Genomic DNA, 19,638 nt, shown 5'->3' with positions numbered 1-19,638 from the left:
TTTCTGGTCCGAGACTCAGTTGTAGTCTGTTGAGTGATTCCTATGGATCAATACTCAAGAGATTACAACTACACCTATGATGAGGATGATTATAGGGTAATTATTGCACTAATTGTCGTAATGCACACTCGGTTCAATATAATACTTCATATCAACCATCCAATTCATACAACCATTATGAGGAGCCCAGGTACGAGCCATCAACTTCATACACATCCTATGAAGACCAAAGGTATGAACCTCCTCCCTCATACTCGTATTTTGATGAACCAAGGTATGAGCCTTCATACTCATACTTTGAAGATTCAACATATGAGCCACCACCTTCATACTCTTATTATGAGGAACCATGGCGTGAACAACCCACCTCATATGAGTACTATGAAGAACAAAGTTTCGACCCTTATCCATCATATACTTACAATGAAGAACAATGGTGTGAACCATCTACTTCATATGAGTACTATGAGGAACCAAGGATCGAACAACCGGATTCAAGCTTAGAGGATCCAAATTCTTTCAATCTCACCGAAGTGACCAACAGGATATTAGAACACATTAAAACTATCGAACGTTGCATGAAAGAATCTCGCGCAAGGGAAGAGGAATCCCGCGCGAGAGAAGAGTTAAAAAGTAATAATAACGTAGAGGTAGTTGAAAATGTAAAAATGGAAGAACAAGAAAGTGAAAAACAGACACATGAGTTAAACAACGAAAATGGTGAGTCCGATAATGTTAAAATTCAAGAAGAGTCTAATTTAGAGGAAATTATTCTCTTATCACCTACTTTCGAAAACCATTGTTTAATAACCCCTCATGCCAAGTTTTTAAAAGAGTTAAACACTAGTGCTAAAATCAAAGAAATGGTAAGTGTTAAGTTAACTAATGATCAAACCTCGCTAATAAAAGAAGATCCTTTTGAAATTAACATCACACCGGTTCCATGTTTCTTTCAAAATTCGTTTATTAGTAATGTCACTATTGATAAAGATCTTTGTGTTAACATAATGCCCAACTACATTTTTGAAAAGTTAAGTATTAGTGATTTTACTCCACTTCAAATACCCATTTTTCTATCCGATCGAAAAGTAATGAAATCAATCGGTGTAGTCGAAGATATTTTGGTTCAAACAAATCAAATGGTAATCCCAACCGACTTCGTCATCTTAGACGATGCCCCCCTAATCTTGGGAAAACCTTTTGTACAAACTCACAAAGCTTTGAAAAACCGGAAATTCAACAATCTAACTCTTCAATTAGGGGCATTCAAAAGGAGCATAGATCTTGAGCGCTCAATGAAATATCCTTTTGGCAACAATGACCCCCTAATTGAAGATGAAGCTGAACCACCTGATACAAACCACGAGGAAGACCACTTTGTCGACGAAGAGGTAGCCATAGAACAAACTTTTAAAGTTCTTGATCTAGATGAGCCACAAAATAAGGTGTCTCCTAAAGACCCACCCATCGAGCTCAAAGAACTCCCTAAGGGTTTGGAATATGCTTTTCTAGGCAAAGATGGTAGTCTACCTGTAATTATTTCGTCTAAATTAACTAGCATAGAAAAAGAAAAATTAGTTAACCTACTTAAAAAACACAAAAATGCGATCGCTTGGAAGCTTGTAGATATTAAGGGAATAAGTCCTTCCATGTGCACGCACAAAATTTTAATGAATGATGACTACAAAACGGTGATTCAACCACAACGAAGAGTGAACCCCAATGTTCAAGAAGTGGTTAAAAATGAAGTCATCAAACTACTCGACGCCGGGCTAATCTACCCTATCTCCGATAGCCCGTGGGTAAGTCCCGTCCAAGTAGTCCCAAAGAAAGGAGGTATGACGGTAATAACTAACGAGAAAAATGAATTAATACCCACAAGAACCGTCACAGGATGGAGAGTCTGTATAGACTATAGGAGATTAAATGAAGCAACAAGGAAAGACCACTTTCCTTTGCCCTTCATTGATCAAATGTTAGAAAGATTATCCGGTCATAAATTTTATTGTTTCTTAGATGGTTTTTCAGGTTACTTTCAAATACCAATAGCACCAGAAGACCAAGAGAAAACAACTTTCACATGCCCCTACGGAACTTTTGCATATCGACGCATGCCATTCGGTCTATGTAATGCGCCTGCAACATTCCAACGTTGTATGGTCGCCATTTTCCATGATATGATTGAAAAAACCATGGAAGTCTTCATGGATGACTTTTCCATCTTTGGAGACTCATATGATCAATGCCTCGATAATCTTGAACGAATGCTATCCCGATGTGAGGAAACTAACCTCGCCCTTAACTGTGAAAAATGCCATTTCATGGTAACAGAGGGAATAGTACTCGGACATAAAATCTCAAGCGAAGGAATGGAAGTTGATCGAGCAAAAATCGAGACCATATCTCGATTACCTCCTCCATCCTCCGTGCGAGCAATCAGAAGTTTCCTAGGGCATGCCGGATTCTATAGAAGGTTTATCAAAGACTTTTCGAAAATTTCAAGACCTCTAACAAAATTGCTTGAAAAAGATGCACCCTTCATCTTTGACAAGGAATGCAATCAAGCATTTCTGACCCTCAAGGAAATGCTAGTCAAAGCACCTATCATGATAGCACCAGATTGGAAATTTCCTTTCGAAATCATGTGCGATGCAAGCGACTTTGCTGTTGGAGCAGTCTTGGGACAAAGAAAAGAAAAACATTTCCACCCAATCTATTATGCTAGTAAAACTCTAAATGATACACAAGAAAATTATACAACTACAGAGAAAGAGTTACTAGCGGTGGTGTTTGCTTTTGATAAATTTCGTTCTTATCTTGTTCTTTCTAAAACAATAGTTTATACAGACCATGCAGCCATCAGGTACCTCTTCAAGAAGCAAGACGCAAAACCCCGTTTGATAAGGTGGATTCTACTCCTCCAGGAATTCGACATCGAAATCAAGGACAAAAGAGGAGCAGAAAACACTGCTGCAGATCACCTCTCACGCCTAGAAGACCCAGCTTTGGAGACAACCAGGGGCGAGCAAATCAACGAAAAATTTCCCACGGAGTCCCTGGAAATGATGGAAAGCAGACAAGAACCATGGTATGCCGACTACGCTAATTTCTTAGCCAGCGGTATAGTCACCAAAGGATGGCCACATCATCAAAGAAAGAAATTCTTTGCTGATGTAAAGCATTACTTTTGGGAAGACCCCTATCTTTTCAAAATGTGTGCCGATCAACTCATCCGAAGGTGTGTCCATGGTAATGAAGCACGAAGAATACTCCGTCATTGTCATGAAGGTCCATACGGAGGACATCATGGTGCTGCAAGTACCGCCAGAAAGGTATTTGATTCGGGATTTTACTGGCCAACCATTTACAAGGATGCACAAAACCTTGTAAAGACATGTGATGCCTGCCAAAGATCGGGTAATATTTCTTCCAAAAACGAAATGCCTCAAAATGGCATTCTCGTTTGTGAAATCTTTGATGTGTGGGGACTCGATTTCATGGGACCTTTCCCGCCTTCAAAAGGAAACAAATATATACTTGTGGCGGTCGATTACTTGTCTAAATGGGCAGAGGCCGAAGCTCTTCCAACAAATGATGGAAGAGTAGTAGTAAAATTCCTAAAAAAATTGTTCTCACGTTTCGGCACACCAAAGGCATTAATAAGTGATAGAGGTACCCATTTTTGTAATCATCAACTCGAAAAAATCTTAACAAGATATGGGGTCTATCACCGGGTCTCAACAGCATATCATCCTCAAACAAATGGGCAAGCCGAAGTGACTAATCGAGGTTTAAAACGAATACTTGAGAAAACCGTAGGGATAAATAAAAAAGAATGGGCTGACAAACTAGATGACGCTTTATGGGCTTTTCGAACTGCTTATAAAACCACTATAGGCACAACCCCATATAAACTAGTCTATGGAAAAAGTTGTCACTTGCCAGTAGAAATCGCTCACAAAGCCTACTGGGCAATAAAAAACGTAAACTTAGATTTAGAAGTTGCCGGTAAGAATCGATTTTGTCAAATAAATGAATTAGAAGAACTTAGGAATTATGCATATTCTAACTCCGAAATTTATAAGGAAAGAATGAAAAATTTGCATGATAAATATATTAAATCCAATGAATTTCGGGTTGGAGACCAAGTTCTATTATTCAATTCGCGACTTCGATTGTTTCCTGGTAAGTTAAAATCTAGGTGGTCGGGACCTTTTTCAGTCACCCATGTTTTTCCACACGGTGCAGTAGAAATTAAAACTCGAAATGGAACACCATTCAAAGTCAATGGCCAACGGCTGAAACTCTACAGGGGATCCATTGAGGATGAGGAAGAGGAAATCGCACTTCAAACGGTCAACGAATAAACTCATACCCGACATGTTACAGGTAAGTATACATTCGAAACTGGTAAAATCATCTAACCATTATTCGGAGATAAGGGGCATGCACACAAGCACGTAAAAAAAAAAAAAAAAAAAAAATTTAATTTTTCACCCGGCACGGGGCCGTGTTCGCTGAACACGGGGCCGTGTCGAGGCGACTGTCGGGATAAAACCCTCTTTTTCTATCAGTTACACCATTCCACACGCCCCGTTTCGCCGAGAACTCTCTGGTTTAGAGCGATTTTCTGCCGATTTCGAACGTTACCACCAAGCCTAACAACGTCAAGGTATGATTCTATCCTTCTTAGTAGTTAGATTAGTTACTTGCATGTAGTTAAAACATCAAAAATTGGGGGAAATCTAGGGTTCTTCATGTTCATCCGGATCGAACTCAAAATTTTTGATGAAAATTGTTAGTAGTAGTTTAGAGTAGAGTAATAGGAAGTAAATAGCCATGTATTGTTGATAGATTTGTCCGATTTCCAACTAAAAACACAAACCCTTGTTCTTGAACCGAAAAACTCAAAATTGAAAGGGTAAATGGTTTGATTTTGGAAAAATGACACTTAGGGTTTCATTTTCGGGGGAAACCGCTGCTATTAGGCTAAAAATTTTCAGGTTTTCGAAACCGGGACGAAAAAATGAAAATTAGGTGTTACAGACGCCTGAACACGGGGCCGTGTCCAGCCCACTGTTTGCAGTTTTCAACCCGAATTTCCATGTTTCGCACTAACTTTTGTTGTATTCTTTTCAGATGTCCAAATTCACACGGTTCAATGCCAGCGAACTTGACGCCAGGGCTCGCTATGAGGTCCTACAAACAAGGCCCGAAGAATATCCAAGGCGGGCATGTACCGATCTTCTGACAATGGTAAACCAACTGGACCGCTTCAACAACATAGTGACGGGTCCACTGCACGTTGCATTGACTACCCGACTTCGGTCGGTCCACCAATGCACATTGGAGTTCTATAGCACGTTCATCTTCAACTCGAGACGCGACCCGTTTGATCATGAGGCGGTCGAGTTTCGATGTGGGGGTACGACCTATAGAACCTCCATGGCGCAGTTCGGATCAATCATTGGGCTGTACAAAGACGAAGAAGCGGGGAACGAAGAGAATACCGGGGGATTGCGAGATTTGGACGCAACAGAACGCCAAGCCGCATGGGCTCAAATCGGTGAGGGGGTCTACAACTCCAGCAGCACAAAGAGTACCAAACTGAGAGACCCGTTATATCGCTACATCCACAGGCTCCTCACGTACTCGCTAAACCAACGCCATGACAGTAGTGGCGTTGTTGGGGTTAGAGATTTGGTTGTCCTTCACTGCATCCACAACCGGAAGCCTCTCGATGTTCCTTACCTCCTACTGCGGAACATGCACTTGAACCGCCTTGCCTCTGCTCCTACACCAATCTTCTTCGGGGGATGGGTGTACCGTCTTTTCAAGCACTTCGCGAACATCCCGAAGTCCTTCGAAAGGAGCCCATGGTCGGGACGGGTTGATTACCATATCTGCCGGGCCATGAACTTGCTCTATGAAGCGGAGGACGGGACGGTGAGCTTTCAAAGGACGCAAGGCTACGCATGGAACCCGCAAGAGGCTCTAGTTCTTCATGCACCACCTCCACAGTACCAATACCCTCCCCAAGGCGAACAGGGTCAATCCTCCTCTCAAGGAGGCGGTTTTCCTAATTTCCAAAGTTTGCATGATCTTTTGCAGGAAAACCTCATGTGCACCCGGAACACCTACAACCTCGCCAACAACACACACCTCCGGGTAGGAGCTATCGAACGCAGCGTCAACGACATACAAGATGACATCGGTAGCATCCGGGAGTACATGGCGAGGCAGGGAGGCGGAGGTGAAGACAGTGATGAAGATATGGAGTAGGAGGCCGGGAGGAGCAAAGGGCTAGCTGGTTATGGGCCCACAGGTTTGATTACCCTTCCTATCGAACAATTCATGGCCTGCGTGCCATTTGTCAAGACAATTTACTTTCCTTAACTCTTTTCTTTTTATTTTTACTTTGTTTTTACTTTGTGTTGGATAATGTTTAACTATGGTAAGATTAGGATGTTTGGTGCTTGGTTGGATGGTATTGAATGCTTGAACAGGTGCAATGCAAGGGTTAGAATGCTAAACATTAGCACTCGCAGCCCTAGGAGGAAGAAACCGGGAGAAAACCATATTTTTCTGGCTAACAGACTGTCCACACGGGGACGTGTTCAGCCGACACGCCCCCGTGTCCATCTCCCAGATCTGCTGTTTGGCTACTGATCTGCAGATTTTTGTCGAACACGTGGCCGTGTTCACCCAACACGCCCCCGTGTTCACCCTCTGTAAGTTCTTCGTTACTGGCAGTTCTCCACGGGGCCGTGTTCAATGGGCACGGGGCCGTGTCCAGAGTGCCAGTAACACAAATCTTTGTTTTTAAACACACTTTTACATATTATAATCAACCAAAAACTCTATTTTTGGACACATTGAGGACAATGTGTAATTTAAGTGTGGGGGGGATGCTAAAACCTTGGAATTTTGCAAAATCCTAAAACAAGCCTTACACAAAACTCTATTGGAACCGCTAAACACCCCAAATTTTTTCAAAAACTTTTTCATTTTTTATTTTATTTACTTGTCTTAGTTTAAGTTGGGAATAACAAGTTATAAAAGGGTTATATTTTTACAAACTTACAACCGATAGCGTCGTGATAAAAAGAACTAACATAAGAAAATTATGAAACAGTATAACAAGTCTAGTTAAAATTCGATTATATATGCTTGGTCACATTAAAAACCCATTCCCACAAAAAGTGAGTTTTGAGCCTTTATTGAGCATAAAAATACACATATTTAGATTAAATGCTCATTTTTCGTTTCTTGTGTGAATAGCCGCTCGGTCTTTACAAATCTAGAACTTGCCACGACGATACATTCCCGGTCCTTACCAACTTAAACCCAAGTAAGTAAATGATGGAGGCATTAGGACTAACTATTTTTCTTTCAAAACCATTATTTTTCATTTTTTTACCTACCCAAAATCCTCCTAGAAAACCCCTTTGAGCCTAAACCTTTCATTTCATTACCCCCAAAAACAATTTTCTACCCACCAAAAACCTTTTTCATTTTTTCACCTTTATTTTAGTAACATACTCGGTTTTTCATAAACATACCCTTTACGTGACGAAAAAAAAAAAAAAATATTTATGAAGTCAAAAACAAACATAAGCTACAAAAAGCTTGTTTGGAGAAATACTTCAAAAAAAAAAATAAAATAAAAAATAAAAAAAAAAAATAAATGTCACCAAAAATAAGGTATTTCACGAAAAACCGACACTTGTTACAATTTTCGCCCTTTTTACTAACCACTAACCAACCACCCACCTTTAAACCCAAGCCTTCACCCCAAAAGACCTCTTGATATTTACAAAGGTAAAAGTTAAAAAGGAGGAGGATTGATCGCTTGGCAAGCATATGGAAAATGTAATCCGTGCCGCTCTCGAGCGATTCACTTAAATATACACCTTCGGCCGAGTGATTGAGTGATCTCCCGTGAGGTATGTGAACTTGTATATAAATGGAATTTTAATAAGGCATGCTATGCCAAATTAAGTAGTTTATCTTATGTAAAGTTCAAAATAAACCATGACGAATAAGATTGTAAATAAAATGAAAATAGAACCTATACAAACCTTGGATTCCCGACACTCTAGGACAAGTTGAAAAAAAAAAAAAAAAACTTCTCTTCTACCTATTCCATTTGGGAGTGTAAGCCACATTAAAAGAGTTTTGCTTGAGGACAAGCAAAAGTTCAAGTGTGGGGGTATTTGATGTGTGTAAAATGCAACATATAAAACACATCAATTAAGGCATAAAACTAAACCTTTTTAAGTACTAATGTTGGAAAAAGAGTGTTTTTGTCTTCCTTTTGTATTTTCAGGATGAAATGAGCTCAAAATCACAAAAGAAGCAAAAAGACTACTAAATCTACCATAAATACAAGAAAAGGAACAAAAGTGAACTGCCCGGACCCTCAACGGCACCTCCCAAGACAAAGAGAAGAGAACAGAGCCTGAACACGCCCCGTGTCCAGTGAACACGGGGGCGTGCCCAGGAAGCAGCAGAAAAGACAAACCAGTAGAAGCTTCCATTGCTCACCACGGGGCCGTGCCCAGCGGACACGGGGGCGTGTTGAAAGTACAGCAGGCGCATTAATTGTAATTCGCAATTACAATTAATGAAGAGAGAGAATGTCAGACGGGCACGGGGCCGTGTTCAGCGAACACGGGGCCGTGTCCAGCGTTCTGTTCAGCCTATAAATAGAGGAGCTTGGCTTCATTCTCTCTCATCCCTTGGCACACCACCTCTCTCACACTTCATCCACCACCCATCACCACCATAACACCATCATCCACCACCATCATCCATTGTCCATCATAGAGTGTGTGAGTCGTCTCGGGATCCAAGATTGATCGTAAGAGTTCTTGACAATCAAGGCCATGTTTGCCTAAGCCTCTTACATCACTTGGTGAAGACAAGTGTTTAGTATAATACTTTTTATTTTTAATCTTTTGCACTTTTTATTTGGTTTTGTATTAATGACGTTAATAACTAGTTACTTATGTTGAAGGTGATCTTTCCTTATCGTTTGTCCGTGGTGTCTTGGCATTATTTTACTGTCTATATAAAATAAAAGATTTTCACCATTCATATCTCCACGGTCTATATGGAGGTATGTTGGCTACCTGGTCGGGGGTTAAGGGAACGGTTTGGTAAAGGTCTTGCCCTTGTTCAGCGTTTAGAGGTCCTGCTTGGGACCTGGGTCAAATTTAGTAGGTTCTCCTTCAATGCCCATAGGTATTGGATGGCGGGGATCCAAACTCTTTGACCCCCTCATAAGCTAACTACTATTAATACTATAACCCGGCTATTTAGGACTGTATCCCTGCTGACTCAGACTACTTAGCCGAGGGTAACGTCACCGCCAAAAGCGGGGCCTACCATAATTTGCATTAATAACTTAATTCATTATCTTTCAATAATCCAACCCTTTAGGATTGTATCCTTGCTGACTCAAACTACTGGGTTGAGGGTAACGTCACCTCCGAAAAAGGGGCCTACTACAATAACTAAGATAATCTCTTAAACAAGTGCAAAAGTGCGAAAATAATCAAAGGTTATACTAATACACGTGTCGGATCCAAGTGATTCATCTTGTCTATCTGTTTTTATTTTATTTTATTTTTCAGCATTTAGTTAGTTTTTATTTTTCTTAGTTTAAAACATTTTTCTAACTTTTTGATTTGATTAGACGTTGAAGATAAACCGGTATTAAAAGCTCTTGTGTCCTTGGACGACCTCGGTATCTTACCAACACTATACTACGTCCACGATGGGTGCACTTGCCCATATGTGTGTTTAGTGTTAGTAAATATCGTGTTTTATAAATTTAAAACTTGGCTAAAAGTGTAAAAAGGGCTTAAAAATATATCTAAAAATATAACACACTTCACGCACATCACGTAGCTTGCGCGAGGTTGCTACTAAGAGACGACAAGACAATGTAAATAGAAATTTTGAATAAATTATGTTCGACTATTTTAAAGTTGAACGGGTCGAATATAATATCATGCCGGACAACATGAGTAAACGCAAGCAGGATAATGGTAGCGTTAAAAGCAAAAGAATAATGAGCCCGGTAATGGGACATAATCAAATATGAACGTATGTAAACTGGATAATGGGAGCATAAGATAAATCAACGCATAAGTGACGTGAGAATTCATGAAGTTGGAAAATTTGTCCGAAAGGAAACGAATGTAGCCTTATACTACGGTCAAGGTCAAAGAAAATACCAAGGCGAAAATAAATAATTTTAAACAAAAACATGATGCCTTGACACCAAACATGTATTTTAAGCATGACATGAGTAAGGAATGATCTACGGGGTCAACCTAACCTTTGGGGTTATAAACAACGGAAAGGTCCACGAGACTAAAACGACCCACGAGTCATGACTAGAAAGAAATAGATTATAAGGACCTCGCCTTAAAGGGGTGAAGGTCTAATAAAATAGCCCATAGACTAAGTGATAAAACCTACGGGTTAATTAGACAAAGCGAGGGAATCAATTGAGGATCCTCGCATAAAACAAACACTGTAAAAGAGTAAATTTGGACTGTCAAAATTCCGATACGGATAATTGACAAAACTTAAAGAGAAGACCCTAAAACTAAAACTTCGGTTTTAGTAAGAAATAACGTTTTTACAAATATAAATTCTGATAGGAATTTAAATAGTAAGCATGAAAGATACAAGTCTTGACACTGATAGGCGCAAGACGATATATATTCGAAAAGTGATATTTTCGAAAATGAAAGGTTGATATAAATTAAACATGATGTGACATGATCATGGTCAAGAAGTGTAATGTGAAGTATAATCACATTAGAGCCGAGGGATGAATATTGCTAAGTAAATTAAACTAGTGGAAATGACGAGATTACGTTATTTCAAGTTACATTATGTCGTATAAGATATGTAGATGATTAGTAACCAAAAAGATATTATCATACTTTTCTGGTAATACTAACAATTGGTTAAAGTATGAGTAATGCTCAAAAGATTTCTCGGATCAAATACATTGAGTTTAAACTCAATGAATTATGTAAGAAAAGGTTTCGAGGACGAAACCTCTTTAAGGGGGGTAGACTTGTAACACCCTAAAAACGGGTTTGGTAATCAAACCACGTTAATATTAATGACTTGGTAAAATACCGTTAGTGGTAAAATCTAACCCAGTGAATATTAGGACTTAAATAAATAATCCTAATATTAACTAAAAGGTGAATAAAAGCTTTTAAGGAAAATAAAAAGGATAAAAAGACCCGAGTTAACGGGACCTAAAATAAACTTAGTCATAAATATTCCCGAACCCGCTAAGTTAACTAGGAATATTAAACCTAGTTAATAAGTGGGAATATTATTGAAAATAATTAGGTTGTGACCTAATTAATAACTAACCAAACACGAGGGACCAAAGCCGGGTAACTTGAAAATGGAATTATAAACTTAAAAACAAAACACAATACACACACAAGAGTGTGTGTGCGTGCGTGAGAAGGATCAGGAGACAAGCTCCATGGGAGCTAACCCTAAACTCAACAAATTCTTCAAATTGGAGGATCAATTGAAGGCCAAACTCGGATTTGAATGCGTAGAAACGATCACCAAGTCAAGGGGATCGTAAGTTTGATGATTAACAAGCTAGGTGAAAGCTTGGGAACAAAGCGGGTCAAACAAAGCAAGAATGACGGAAAAGCATTGTTTGGAAGTAAGGTAAGTATAGCTTACACAAGTCTTATATTTTAGAATATTCTCTTATCATAGTAGTTACGAATAAGATAAATACATAATTGAGGTATGATGTTCCGGCGCGTAGACGTACGGAACAAGAGAGTCGAGCATGACAAGAAACCATGTTGATGGTTTAAAAGGAGTTAAATCGGTAATTCGATCATTCTATGACAAATGAAAAATGAACTTTTGAATGGTTACCTTATAGGGTAAACCAAAACAAACAATAAGGGTAAAACGGTAAATTGGTCACGCGTTGACCATAACTATTGGTTTTGAAAGACATTGTATGACGTAAGCCATGATAGGCTAAAAAGTGTTAAGAAACGATTAATAAGTGAAATGACCGCACGGTGTAAACTGGAGCAATTCATGTAGATGAGATGGTAATAATTATCATCTCGCCAACATAATCGATCACTTAGACCAAATGGGTCAAAAGGTGAAGATATCACCCTTTGACAATAACGACTAATGATTATTGCCAAGTTATATTATTTCAGGAGTAAATGTCAAATGGGTATTAGCAACGCTATGAATTAGCGGTTATAAAAGCAAGGTATTAAAAACGGGTCAATATATTGATCCGCGCCAGGTATGTGAAAAAGGGGTAACCCTCATTTAGATCATGTGGTTCAATGTGTGTTAAAAGAAGTCAAAATAAACATTTGGTTACTTGATAAGTAAACCGAATGTTTTAAGTAATGAACATTGCGTTTGAAAAGCTTAATGACTTTTCAAACAAAATCATAGGTTAAAAGAGGGATTATGGGTCAAATAAACTTTCAAAAGTCCTTCATCGTAAATGATTGGCTAAATGGACTAAAACACCCTTATAAGCTAAATTGGACAAACGACCTTTAAAGGTAGTTCCGAAACGAGTTTTATGATCAAATAAATAATTGGAATAGGTATAAGGAGCGAAAGATATAAACCTTTGGTCAAATGACTCTATAATAGTCTTTGTCGTAAATTAGCAATCCGACGAGAAAAACTCGGATTATATAGATCACCTCATTAAGTCCACCACAAATATAATTGTGGTGGAAGATTACCTGATAAGAAATGTTGTATAATAATGCTAGAAACGAATGAAAGCGTTCCGTGCTCAAAATACGCCTAAATACCCTTAACGGGTCAAAATACGCATATGAGCGTAAACGGGTTTAAGATACGTAAGAGACCCGTGACTTGAACCTAATATGATAGGAATCATTGAAATTATGAATATCATGAGAATAAGGATCAAATAAACATGTTTGTGTGATAAAATCACGAACGGGTCAAATTTGGTAAAAAGGGTAATAAGTTTCAGACTAAAAAGTCTGAAATTTTATTAATCCGGATGTTGGATTTTAACTCCATAAGATGGAGAATTAAATTACGGGCGCGTAGGAAAAAGATTCGAGTAAAACGGATCAATAACGAAGAAGTTATGGCCGTTTCCGTGAAATCGAGTCATGCTGGGAATTTTGCAGTACCAGCATCAACATTCTGTCAAAAACACATGCTAGCGTAGCGCGACAGGCCGTAGCGCTACGCGAGCATGTGCCAGTTTCGCGAAAATCGTTTATTTTAACCGTATACGCATTGCGAACCCGTTTAAATACGTTCTAAGTTACGTACGACTAATCCAACTCATGTTTTATGAGTTTCAGGTAAAATTTTAGCACCGGAGGACGATCAAGCTCAGCGAGGAACCGAACACTTAAAGAACGAAGCTTCCGCGTCAAATCTTGAATTGTGTTATTATAAGTGAATTATGTAAACACTTATAAATCGTTTTTTTAAACGTTGTAATTATTGGGTAATGTGGATAAAATGTGTATTTTATTAATAAAATCTTGATTAATTTAGACGGTCCTTACAAGTTGGTAATCAGAGCTCAAGGTTAAAAAGAATAAAGTGTTCGGTTCGAGGCTTGATCGCAAAATCCGATATGTATATGTATGTTAATGGTTTAGTATGATTAAAGTGTTGAGAACAACACATATGGTTATCGTGTAATACACGTTATACCAATAAAAACGATATAGAGTAGATATAGTCAACGAAATTACACGCATTGATGCATATAGTAGAAAAGTCTTGTATTATAATACGAGCATCCATTAATGTCGAAATTACTAATTATTGTAAATGTTTTAGTTGAAGGACACTCGCATATGAAGATAGCGAGAGTTTAACAAATCACGGATTTGATAGAGGAACGATCCAAAGAGTATGCTCATCAAGGACCTAAAACACGTAGCGATCGCAAACAAGGCTAATGGCAAAAGAAGCCTGTTAGGGCAAGCATTACCAGGTGCACATTTTAAATTTAGTTGCATAAATAGTAATATGCAATAAATACGTAGAGATTGAAAGTTGCATACGTAGATTGAAAACTTGGAAAAACCTGAATAGAAAACCTATTCGGGATATTGTTTCCAAGAGAAACAAATAGAGGCATTACTCACATGGGGTGTAATGTGAAAATTATAAAAAGGTCATGTATACAAGGTATTGATCGCTTACTCTGGCCAAGTAAGTGGTGAGCACGTGGTACCATGAACTTTTTATGATGGGCATGCTTACATCCGATGTAGTAAGAATGGGGTGAATGGGACAAATTAAAAAGTACCCAAAAGAATCAAATAAGCAAAATATTTGATAATAATGTAAACGCACAACCGAGTGACGGAAGCATATTATATTAGGATAATGAGACCGAGGGAAGGGACCAAGAAACATGTAAAATGATTTAGACATGTATTGGGAGGGAGTGTACTTACACTCGAACCCGGAAAAAGCAAACACGTAAATTGATTTAGACATGTATTGGGAGGGAGTGTACTTACACTCGAACCCGGAAAAAGCAAACATGTAAAATGATTTAGACATGTATTGGGAGGGAGTGTACTTACACTCGGACCCGGAAAAAAAAAAAAGCAAACATGTAAAATGATTTAGACATGTATTGGGAGGGAGTGTACTTACACTCGAACCCGAAAAAAGCAAACACGTAAAATGATTTAGACATGTATTGGGAGGGAGTGTACTTACACTCGAACCCGGAAAAAGCAAACATGTAAAATGATTTAGACATACTTACACTCGAACCCGGAAAATGCAAATATGTCCCTTAACGGGTCGTTTTTGTAAAACGTCAGACTTAAGGACGAAGTCTGAATATAAAAATGAAGCGAAGTCTTAATGCATGCCAGGAGGGTTGCAATAATAACGACTTCGGTAAAACAACCGGTTGATGGGTAAAGAATTAAACACATGCATAACCCGAGAAACGGGAGCTCGGATGGAATGTTAAAAGACTCGGGTTCTGAGTCATAACTAAAAGACGACAAGACAATGTAAATAGAAATTTTGAATAAATTATGTTTGACTATTTTAAAGTTGAACGGGTCGAATATAATATCATGCCAGACAACATGAGTAAACGCAAGCAGGATAATGGTAGCGTTAAAAGCAAAAGAATAATGAGCCCGGTAATGGGACATAATCGAATGTATGTAAACTGGATAATGGGAGCATAAGATAAATCGACGCATAAGTGACGTGAGAATTCATGAAGTTGGAAAATTTGTCCGAAAGGAAACGAATGTAGCCTTAGACTACGATCAAGGTCAAAGAAAATACCAAGGCGAAAATAAATAATTTTAAACAAAAACATGATGCCTTGACACCAAACATGTATTTTAAGCATGACATGAGTAAGGAATGATCTACGGGGTCAACCTAACCTTTGGGGTTATAAACAATGGAAAGGTCCACGAGACTAAAACGACCCACGAGTCATGACTAGAAAGAAATAGATTATAAGGACCTCGCCTTAAAGGGGTGAAGGTCTAATAAAATAGCCCATAGACTAAGTGATAAAACCTACGGGTTAATTAGACAAAGCGAGGGAATCAATTGAGGATCCTCGCATAAAACAAAGACTGTAAAAGAGTAAATTTGGACTGTCAAAATTCCGATACGGATAATTGACAAAAGTTAAAGAGAAGACCCTAAAACTAAAACTTCGGTTTTAGTAAAAATAACGTTTTTACAAATATAAATTCTGATAGGAATTTAAATAGTAAGCATGAAAGATACAAGTCTTGACACTGATAGGCGCAAGACGATATATATTCGAAAAGTGATATTTTCGAAAATGAAAGGTTGATATAAATTAAACATGATGTGACATGATCATGGTCAAGAAGTGTAATGTGAAGTATAATCACATTAGAGCCGAGGGATGAATATTGCTAAGTAAATTAAACTAGTGGAAATGACGAGATTACGTTATTTCAAGTTACATTATGTCGTATAAGATATGTAGATGATTAGTAACCAAAAAGATATTATCATACTTTTCTGGTAATACTAACAATTGGTTAAAGTATGAGTAATGCTCAAAAGATTTCTCGGATGAAATACACTGAGTTTAAACTCAATGAATTATGTAAGAAAAGGTTTCGAGGACGAAACCTCTTTAAGGGGGGTAGACTTGTAACACCCTAAAAACGGGTTTCGTAATCAAACCACGTTAATATTAATGACTTTGTAAAATACCGTTAGTGGTAAAATTTAACCCAGTGAATATTAGGACTTAAATAAATAATCCTAATATTAACTAAAAGGTGAATAAAAGCTTTTAAGGAAAATAAAAAGGATAAAAAGACCCGAGTTAACGGGACCTAAAATAAACTTAGTCATAAATATTCCCGAACCCGCTAAGTTAACTAGGAATATTAAACCTAGTTTATAAGTGGGAATATTATTGAAAATAATTAGGTTGTGACCTAATTAATAACTAACCAAACACGAGGGACCAAAGCCGGGTAACTTGAAAATGGAATTATAAACTTAAAAAAAAAAACACAATACACACACAAGAGTGTGTGTGCGTGCGTGAGAAGGATCAGGAGACAAGCTCCATGGGAGCTAACCCTAAACTCAACAAATTCTTCAAATTGGAGGATCAATTGAAGGCCAAACTCGGATTTGAATGCGTAGAAACGATCACAAAGTCAAGGGGATCGTAAGTTTGACGATTAACAAGCTAGGTGAAAGCTTGGGAACAAAGCGGGTCAAACAAAGCAAGAATGACGGAAAAGCATTGTTTGGAAGTAAGGTAAGTATAGCTTACACAAGTCTTATATTTTAGAATATTCTCTTATCATAGTAGTTACGAATAAGATAAATACATAATTGAGGTATGATATTCCGGCGCGTAGACGTACGGAACAAGAGAGTCGAGCATGACAAGAAACCATGTTGATGGTTTAAAAGGAGTTAAATCGGTAATTCGATCATTCTATGACAAATGAAAAATGAACTTTTGAATGATTACCTTATAGGGTAAACCAAAACAAACAATAAGGGTAAAACGGTAAATTGGTCACGCGTTGACCATAACTATTGGTTTTGAAAGACATTGTATGACGTAAGCCATGATAGGCTAAAAAGTGTTAAGAAACGATTAATAAGTGAAATGACCGCACGGTGTAAACTGGAGCAATTCATGTAGATGAGATGGTAATAATTATCATCTCGCCAACATAACCGATCACTTAGACCAAATGGGTCAAAAGGTGAAGATATCACCCTTTGACAATAACGACTAACGATTATTGCCAAGTTATATTATTTCAGGAGTAAATGTCAAATGGGTATTAGCAACGCTATGAATTAGCGGTTATAAAAGCAAGGTATTAAAAACGGGTCAATATATTGATCCGCGCCAGGTATGTGAAAAAGGGGTAACCCTCATTTAGATCATGTGGTTCAATGTGTGTTAAAAGAAGTCAAAATAAACATTTGGTTACTTGATAAGTAAGCCGAATGTTTTAAGTAATGAACATTGCGTTTGAAAAGCTTAATGACTTTTCAAACAAAATCATAGGTTAAAAGAGGGATTATGGGTCAAATAAACTTTCAAAAGTCCTTCATCGTAAATGATTGGCTAAATGGACTAAAACACCCTTATAAGCTAAATTGGACAAACGGCCTTTAAAGGTAGTTCCGAAACGAGTTTTATGATCAAATAAATAATTGGAAAAGGTATAAGGAGCGAAAGATGTAAACCTTTGGTCAAATGACTCTATAAGAGTCTTTGTCGTAAATTAGCAATCCGACGAGAAAAACTCGGATTATATAGATCACCTCATTAAGTCCACCACAAATATAATTGTGGTGGAAGATTACCTGATAAGAAATGTTGTATAATAACGCTAGAGACGAATGAAAGCGTTCCACGCTCAAAATACGCCTAAATACCCTTAACGGGTCAAAATACGCATATGAACGTAAACGGGTTTAAGATACGTAAGAGACCCGTGACTTGAACCTAATATGATAGGAATTATTGAAATTATGAATATCATGAGAATAAGGATCAAATAAACATGTTTGTGTGATAAAATCACGAACGGGTTAAATTTGGTAAAAAGGGTAATAAGTTTCAGACTAAAAAGTCTGAAATTTTATTAATCCGGATGTTGGATTTTAACTCCATAAGATGGAGAATTAAATTACGGACGCGTTAGAAAAAAGATTCGAGTAAAACGGATCAATAACGAAGAAGTTATGGCCGTTTCCGTGAAATCGAGTCATGCTGGGAATTTTGCAGTACCAGCGTCAATATTCTGTCAAAAACACATGCTAGCGTAGCGCGCTGGGCCGTAGCGCTACGCGAGCATGTGCCAGTTTCGCGAAAATCGTTTATTTTAACCGTATACGCATTGCGAACCCGTTTAAATACGTTCTAAGTTACGTATGACTAATCCAACTCATGTTTTATGAGTTTCAGGTAAAATTTTAGCACCGGAGGACGATCAAGCTCAGCGATGAACCGAACACTTAAAGAACGAAGCTTCCGCATCAAAACTTGAATTGTGTTATTATAAGTGAATTATGTAAACACTTATAAATCGTTTTTTTTAAACGTTGTAATTATTGGGTAATGTGGATAAAATGTGTATTTTATTAATAAAATCTTGATTAATTTAGACGGTCCTTACAATTTGGGCGGGAAATTCCTCAAAATTTGAATTCTGACGGTTTAGTGAGATCGTCTCTGATGGTGACGTTTGAGTTGACCCCTGGCACGGCTGTCATCATGTTGGTTCTGACGGTTCCACTTTCCGCCAGGAGAGTGAGGCCCACGTGCGCGTGGTAACCGTCACTCTGGGTTTCACGCCTTATGTGGCATCTTCTCGTTGGCCACGTGTGCGGCAAATGCGGCACGTTTACCCATCGCATTAAATGTGATGGGTATATATATCCGATGAGAAGGAGAACTCATTCGTCCTATACTATTTTCATCCTTTTTTCTCTCCAGTCGTTCTCATCCGGTCTTCAAATCTTCAAGCACTTGTAGCAGATCTTCAAGTTACCTCTTCATATCTTCAAGTTTTTTCTTGAATATTCAAGTTTTATCCAAGAATACCGATGGCTGAAGAACGTCCAGAAGAAAATCCCGGAGAGGAAGGCCCTGTCCCCGTTCTCCGGTGGGACCTAGGGTTGTTTGAACAGATCGTACGGAGTTTCCGGTTTCCACCGGAATGGGACGCTAGATACCCTGGGCAAAACCAGAGGCCGCCGATGCGCCGCCGGGCTACATTACTATGTTTGAAGATTTCTTCCACCAGGGGAATTTCCAGTTGCCGGCGACGAACTTCATGGCTCTTATTCTGCAGTTTTATGGATTTCACATTTCCTAGATGAGCCCACCTGGGATGGTTAGGGTTCGACACTTCGAGTTCTTGTGTCGATCCCATGGTATTGAACCTACTGTGGAGAGGTTTCGTGCTTTTTACCAGCTTATCAGGAATATGGGCTTCTTCTCTTTTGCAAGTCCGGGAGCTTCGAAGAAGATACTGTTGAATCCTCCCAAGAGTTTCCATG

This window comes from Helianthus annuus, chromosome 4 (assembly GCF_002127325.2).
Source record: "Helianthus annuus cultivar XRQ/B chromosome 4, HanXRQr2.0-SUNRISE, whole genome shotgun sequence".
Classification (NCBI taxonomy): Eukaryota; Viridiplantae; Streptophyta; class Magnoliopsida; order Asterales; family Asteraceae; genus Helianthus; species Helianthus annuus.
This window is presented reverse-complemented; position numbering follows the sequence as displayed.